This window comes from Pantherophis guttatus, chromosome 4 (assembly GCF_059756535.1).
Source record: "Pantherophis guttatus breed Tessera chromosome 4, ASM5975653v1, whole genome shotgun sequence".
Classification (NCBI taxonomy): domain Eukaryota; kingdom Metazoa; phylum Chordata; class Lepidosauria; order Squamata; family Colubridae; genus Pantherophis; species Pantherophis guttatus.
Genome location: NC_142066.1, coordinates 33,105,832 through 33,113,025, shown reverse-complemented (window position 1 = coordinate 33,113,025; position 7,194 = coordinate 33,105,832). Strand labels below are relative to the sequence as shown.

At 37.7% G+C, this 7,194-nt stretch overlaps 1 long non-coding RNA gene across 1 annotated transcript; it reads left to right on the top strand.

The window, feature by feature from the left end:
• The first annotated feature begins 1,389 nt into the window (after nt 1-1,389).
• Nucleotides 1,390-7,091, top strand: LOC117669075 (uncharacterized). The gene is made up of 4 exons (XR_004592364.3): nt 1,390-1,950; nt 2,736-2,865; nt 5,108-5,204; nt 6,587-7,091. It is a non-coding gene; the product is annotated as an uncharacterized LOC117669075 (long non-coding RNA).
• Nucleotides 7,092-7,194: the final 103 nt, after the last annotated feature.

The following is a 7,194-nucleotide window of genomic DNA, read 5'->3' as shown; positions in this document are numbered from 1 at the left end:
TAATTTTTTAATTCTGGTGCCTATTTACATTTCAATTTTCAGGGATAAAAATATGAACGTCCTTAGTTTGCTCTCAATCCTTAGCCTGCTGTTTCTACCTAGATTCCTTCAGACTCTTTCAATTAATTAGCAGTGGTAAACAAGATACTCAAAAGATTGTTCATCTACCTCTGACATCTGCCTGTTGCAAAATTGTCATAAAATGTTAATGGCAATCTGGGGTCAACAGAGTCTGGAAAGAAAAACATTTTTACAGGGATTCATGATGTGTCTAGACAAATACTGAATACTCCCTGGAGTGGCAACATGCTCAGTGGCATATTTCTTGGATCTGGCCAGGGTCTAGTTAATTTTATTTTATTTCTATTATTTTTATGCCTTGACCATTATTTTTATTTTTAAGAATGTTTCTGGGTTCCTCAACATTCCCACAGGTATGCTTAGAAAATAAATGGCTAGGCTTTGTTTGGGAGTGAGCCTAGTTGCCCAGAAAATAATAAAGCAAGCTCAAGCAGTAGAAACCTAGAAGATCTGTTAGGAAAAGCTTCATCAGGTTGCCTTCAAATAAACATGGATGTAGTGATTTGCCACATTCTGCATGGAAGCCATTTGATGAAACTGCTAATAACATGTTCTCAAAATTCTAAATATTCCCAGAAGAACCTTGGTAGAAAACATAGAGCAAAACACAAGATCCATTAGGAATGATGCGACATTGTAAGAGAAGCTGTGAAGAAGGCACCTAAAATACCACCAAAAGTTATCAGTAATCTGAAGCAAGGAAAGACAGGAAGAGCATAGTACAAAAGATTGCCCAAGTACATAAGCATCTGACAGTTTCCCTATATCAACAGAATAGTATCCCCTAAAATCTGTAGTACCAGAATTTCTGGTACTCTGATCTCAATCCAAGGCCAGTGCTTAAGTATGCTGCTAGAACTAAAATCAAATACCACCAATCCTAATTCAGGACCACCCTTGGAATGACCATCCAATTCAATGTGGTGGCCCTACATGGAAAGAAATGCTTCCAGACAAACATGGGCCTGGATTTTGCCCAATTTGTCCATGCCCAAATTTGGGCATGTATAGGTCAGATGGTTATTCACAGGCATATGTTAATGCAAGGTAAATTATTGAAGGAGGATAAAAAGATTTCCATGGATATATCTCAACTGCAAAACAAAAAAAAAAAAGGATAAAATCAAAGTGATAAGGAACAGATTTGTAAAGCCACTAACTGTTCGTCAAACTTCATCATTAGCATACAGAGGTCTTCCAAAATGTTACTGATATATCTATGGTGAGAATAGAGAACTAATTGTAGGTATAGAGAAGGGACCACACAACCTTCTCTTGAAAAAGAGATGTCTTCCACTGGAGAAAAGCTTCCACCCCGCAGTTCCACAGGGCATATCTGCACCATCCTACATTTGGTTACAGCATGGCTCAGAGGGGCTGCCTGACCACCTCCCATTTCAACATACTTTGCTAAGTCTAACTTCACTTAGAGTTGCTGTAGCTTCAGGATCACACTATTTTCAAAGGATACAAGTGGCCAAGTCTCACCCAGAGCCTTTTGGCCTGTTCCCTTTGCTTATAGCTTCACGTAGCTGAGAGCTACCCCACAAATAGATTTAACCACAGTTCCCTGGTATATGGGGAGGGGTGGAGGCAAAACTCTGAGACATCAGGGTGGGTAGATATAATTTCCTGCTCTACTTAAGAGAAGAGAGGCCTCTTGACATTTCCTGTGGTTTGGGCCTGGGAGGGAAGGGAGAGATAGCAAGAGTCATGTGATTATCTTCTCGAGTGGGAGGAGAAACTAGGCGGGGAGATGTGACGAGGCATCTTCTATAAATGAGCCAAGCACAACTGCTTCCATCTCTCTCTACTTCATCTCGCAGCTGATTTCCCTGGTGGTCCGGAAAGATTGCAAACAACCAAGAGGTAGTTTTACAAAATTGCTATGGGCTGTTAAGGGTGGAGCTCCATGGATAGTTGCTCAAATTTCAGCTATGAATCTAGAATAATCATTTGTCTCATGAAAGACCATGGATCCATGGGCTTCTTGGGAGCCTCCCTTACCAGCGTGTCAAGTCAGATATTCTGAGCAAGAACCAGGGCAAAAATCGTCTAAAGCAGGGGTGGACAAATGTGGCCCTTTTACAACCTGTGGACTTCCACTCCCAGAATTCCCAGAATTCCCAGAGTTGAAGTCCACAGGTTGTAAAAGGGCCACATTTGCCCACCCCTGGTTTAAAGGGAAAATAGAAAAAAGAGTGCTTTAAGGTCCATATTTTTATAAGGTGCAGGTGGAATAGAGAACGGAGTTGTTGTCCTTAAGTCTGTTAAATTCCTATATCTATGACTGCAAGTAAATGTTTCAAGACAAAAAAAAATTAAATTCCCATTCCTCATATTATCCTATTTTAAACATATTTAGGACGGGAAATAAAAATGGGGAAGTTACATGTCATAGTCTGACTTAACAAGAGGAAATATGGCGGAGATGCCAGCGAGGGCACATTTTGGCTTCTTCAGGCACTGTGTAAGGGAACTTTGAAATTTAATCACATGCCCTCTAGTGTTGAGAAAGAAAATCAAACTTCTTTTCAAACCAACTCCGCTCTCCTGCCCAAGAGTGTTAATAGTGTTTTAAAGGAATTCTTTACCTTCTATTCCGTTGTTCACTTGTTCTAAGGCTGTTTCTTTCTGTATTTCTTTCCATATAGAAACCTATGTTGTTTGAGTGTAAGGAAATCCCTGCACCTTTGCACAGAAACTTGATCTGAAAACTCCCCCTTGACTCAGGATACAATCAATCTTCCTTCATGAATCCTGCCTCTGGACCAAGACTGGCTGGTAAGACATGATGAACTATTTCTTTTCCTCTATTTTAGAACCACAGTGAAATGCAATGTCAAAGACAGAAGGGAGCAGAAGTGATCCTTTCATATTCAAGAGTTTGTAAAAGCAGACTCTGTAGGAAAGGGACCCACTGCTGAAGTGCCTGACCCTTACTTAACAATAATGCTCAAAAGGCAAAGTTGAAAGGCATTTGCCAAAAATCATTGAAGGAAGTATAAATTGTATAAAAACTTAATTGTATGGAGATTCTCAGTCATCCGGGTCATGATTGTCCCAAAGGTGCTTTTTCAAAAGGCAACTGGACTTTCCGGGGGGGGGGGTGTTCCTTTGAAGTTGTTTCACTTCTCATCCAAGGAGTTTCTACAGCTGAAGAAGCTTCTTGAATGAGAAGCGAAACAACTTCAAAGAAAAAAACAGAATGTCCAGTTGCCTCTTGAAAAAGAACCTTTGTCTAAGTTAATACGCAAAGGATCTAGTTCAATAATTCTCAACATGTGGCTCAGAGGCCACTAATGGTTTGCAAGAGTACTGCGGGTGGCTGAAGTAAGTATCTTTCTTAAAATGGCCGAAACACTAAGAGAATACAAGTATCCAAGATTTTTAATATTCTTGTTTAGAATTCTGGCTTTCCTCCCAAAATCTCCTAAGATTTTAGACAGAAGCACTATACTAAATAATCTATGGGAGTTTTGTGTTCTCAAAAAATTTGGTCTTTTAAAAAAATTAATTTCAGTTGATGTTCAGACTGATCCTACATAGTATTGTGCTTCTGTAATGGGACTCTAATGCTTTCAATTACAATGCAATGATTTCATAAAAGAAAATTTCTAAACTGCTGCTTTAATAGGAAGAAGGGCAGGGAGAGATCAAAGACAATGAAGAAAAGAAAAATGGATATGGGATCTCTGGATAAATTAAGCATAATAATATTCTTTAAATGTCAATATTTTGAGGAAAAAATTAGGGGAAAGAAGAAATTTCATCAATATATCTCCACTGTTTTAAAATCACATTAATAATATATCTGTGAACCAGCTGCTTTGTAAAGCTCTTTTGTTCATTTGGGAAAATATTTAATAAAATATTTAATTCTTTATTTAAAAGTTCCAATCGGGCTTAATCCCAAATGATTGAAGACTTGGATTTTCTCCAAGGGATTAGGAACAAGCCAAGAGATTCTTTGCACTGTATTTCAAAAATGTTTACTAATAACACAATGCTGCTCTTCTATGGCTCTGCTTTGTCATATACTATGATATTATTTAGAAATAAGTCAGACTGATATCTATAAAGGTCATATTCAAATAACTGAGTCAGACCTAAATTCAAAATGAGATCTTCTCTGAGCCAATGGATATATTAATTTTTGTTTTTTAAACTCTGTAAAGCAACACATTACATCATATGCCCTTTAGTATGATGATTGAAAAACAACATATTCACTTAATTAAATCAAATTGTATTCTGGGAAATTGTCTATCACTTTTGAAATTAAAACAAAAATCATATACTCTCTAAAGAAATGTTCTTTATACTAGCTAATATCTCATTTCCCAATCCCAAAACATAATTAAGATAGGTCTGCACAACATTAATGTCTTACAGACCACATGTGATAGCATGTCACACTAAACCTGTTTACCTGTAACTGCTCCCAAAAATTACATTTACCCATTAAATAAGCTAATGCATGGTTTTATAGTACTGTATCCTGAAAAATAGCTATACTTTGTCTTGCTTGTCTGACTGGGCGTTATGAAATAGGTATGCTATTCACACTATACTGTATTGTTTAAAGACGATAGTAAGATACTGGATCAATGTGGATGGCTGCTTTTCTCAGCTTTCACCTGTTATCTCTACTAAATCTATTTATGTTGGATTTATTTCCCACTATTCTCTTTGAACTTAATGCAGGTTACATAAGCATCGCTCTTCATTTTATCTCTACAAAAATGTTATAAAGCCGTGATTGACTGAAAGTTGACTTGTTTATTGTTTTTCTAAACTGAGTGGAGAAGGCAGGAATTTCAAATAGGATTTAATGTGCTAGATGTTTCTTTTTCAAAAAACCATTTTTCATTAACTAAAACTAAATTAGGGTGCTTTTGAAAGTTAAATCCTGATTTTTAAGAAAGATGAAGTCAACTTCTTAATATGCAGCACTGTTACCAGATTGCAGAAGTTATACTAGTTTTCAAAGCTAATTGCTCACCTTTTTTTTAATTCTCAACAGAAATACTTGCTTTCTACAACAAAACCTGAACTACACACATCTGTCTCTACAATCTGCAAAACACCTAATTCTGCCAATGAAAATAAGAGATTTCAAGGTGAGGATTGAGAAATGCAGTATCAAAGAAATGTCATTCAACAGCTTTCACTCAGATAATTTTTTTCCAATTCATCACCACTCTTGAATCATGATCAGGCATTCTGCTAAAACTTCAAGCACAGACAGTTTATTTCTAATCCAGTATAAAGTGATTCTGTGTCCTTTCAAAGTTTTGAACTACAACTTACACACAATCTTGCAGCTCCATGTTCTATTTGAGTGCAGAAAACCTGAAATGCATCAGTCTACTCTAATATCACAGCTCTTACTGGGTAATCTCGAGAGCTAAACATACAACATAAACAATTGTAGGAAGTTAAGTAAGATGGAGTGATGGCTACCATTTTGGGGGGAAAAGTTTCTTTGGTTAAACATACACTGGGTAAGCCAGATTTTACCATTTACTTCAGGACCAATGACTGGGTGACTTTCTGTCGATCAGAAAGGTCAGCAGTTTGGCAGTTCAAATCCCTAGAACAGGTCTCCTGCTTGAGCAAGGGTTTGGACTAGATGACCTCCAAGGTCCCTTCCAACTCTGTTACTGTTACCAATGTCCATAGCTCTGTTACATGAAGACCTCAAGAGACAGATCTGTTTTTAAAAAAAAAAAAATCTGCCATTATTAATGAAATCCCTATATAAAAACCAATATGATTAGCACTTAAAAAGAGGATGAGGAAGTGGGAATGGAAAAAGAAAGATGAATTTAGTTCACACAATTTGGTTTTGGTTTAGCACATTCACCCAAAATATACCTTTTAAGGGCAAAAGAAACAACTGGTAAATTTTCTCCTCCCCACTCCCCCGCCCACTGCACACAAAGACATTTGGGGAAGGCGTTCCAGAAATCAGGACTGCACAGCAAGAACCAAGTTAAGAGAGGAAGAGATGCATAAAAATAATTTGGGATGCAAAATGATCATTCTATGTTGGTCTTGGTACACACACTACTAAAAAGTGCAGGGTGTGCACATATTCATATATTCTCAGGACTTTGCCCCGTGAACAGGTTCAAAGGAGTTATATGAAATGGCCATCTAAAAAAATGGAATGCCCAGCCCCGGCTTTTCTTTATCTAAATGTTTTTACTTATAATCTAATTCACAAGTTACTTAATCTTTCTACAACTGGGGCGGTGGGAGGAGGGGTAGGTAGATGTTCAGATAGAAGGAAAGGGGGGGGATTAACCCATTCTCAAGAATGGCTTATCTTCTACACAATTTTGCCGTGTGTATCTAGTAAAGCAGTGAACCAATCCAGATTTAATTTATTCGCCATTTCACCCTATCTTGTTAGAAGCAGTAGGAATCTTATGTAGGCTGTGAATGTATCTGGGCAGCAAGAATACTTTTAATATTAAAAATGCTGTCTCACTCTTAGCCCACAAAACAGACCGTCAAACCTCTCCTCCTGCTAGCATCTCCCTGTTTTATCAGCCCCCAGGGAGCTGTCAGCGGGTGGGGTAGGGGAGACTTAGGTGGACAACTCAGAAGGTGGTTCTGGATGAAGATGACAATCACAGATCAAAGCTACATTTTATGGACAGTGGACTCATCCATAAAGTAGAAAGCACTACTAAACGCTTGTGTCCAAGTGTAGTGTTTCCTACTTTATGGATGAGTGTACTGTGAGCAACGGAGGCAACAAGGGACAACACAATCAAGAATGGAAAACAGAAGCAGCAGAATAACGTGTAAGTATTGTCAGTTTGTCCACAGATTGTATTGCACAATATTTTATTTAGGTACAGAGTCCCTTTGATGTACTCCCATTATATTCATCCCTCTTTCCCAGCATTTGGACTCAAAATTCCCCAAGTTTCATTTAGGACCATTTTGCATGTTTCTGCATTTAAATAAAATAAAGGAGAAAAGTTAACAAAGTGGTTATTTGGCTTGTATTTTTTCTTCATGCAATTTTGCTATTTCCTCCGTCTTCCATGAGTCATATTCTCTCCTCAGTTACATTTCACGTTTTTGAAGAGTCAA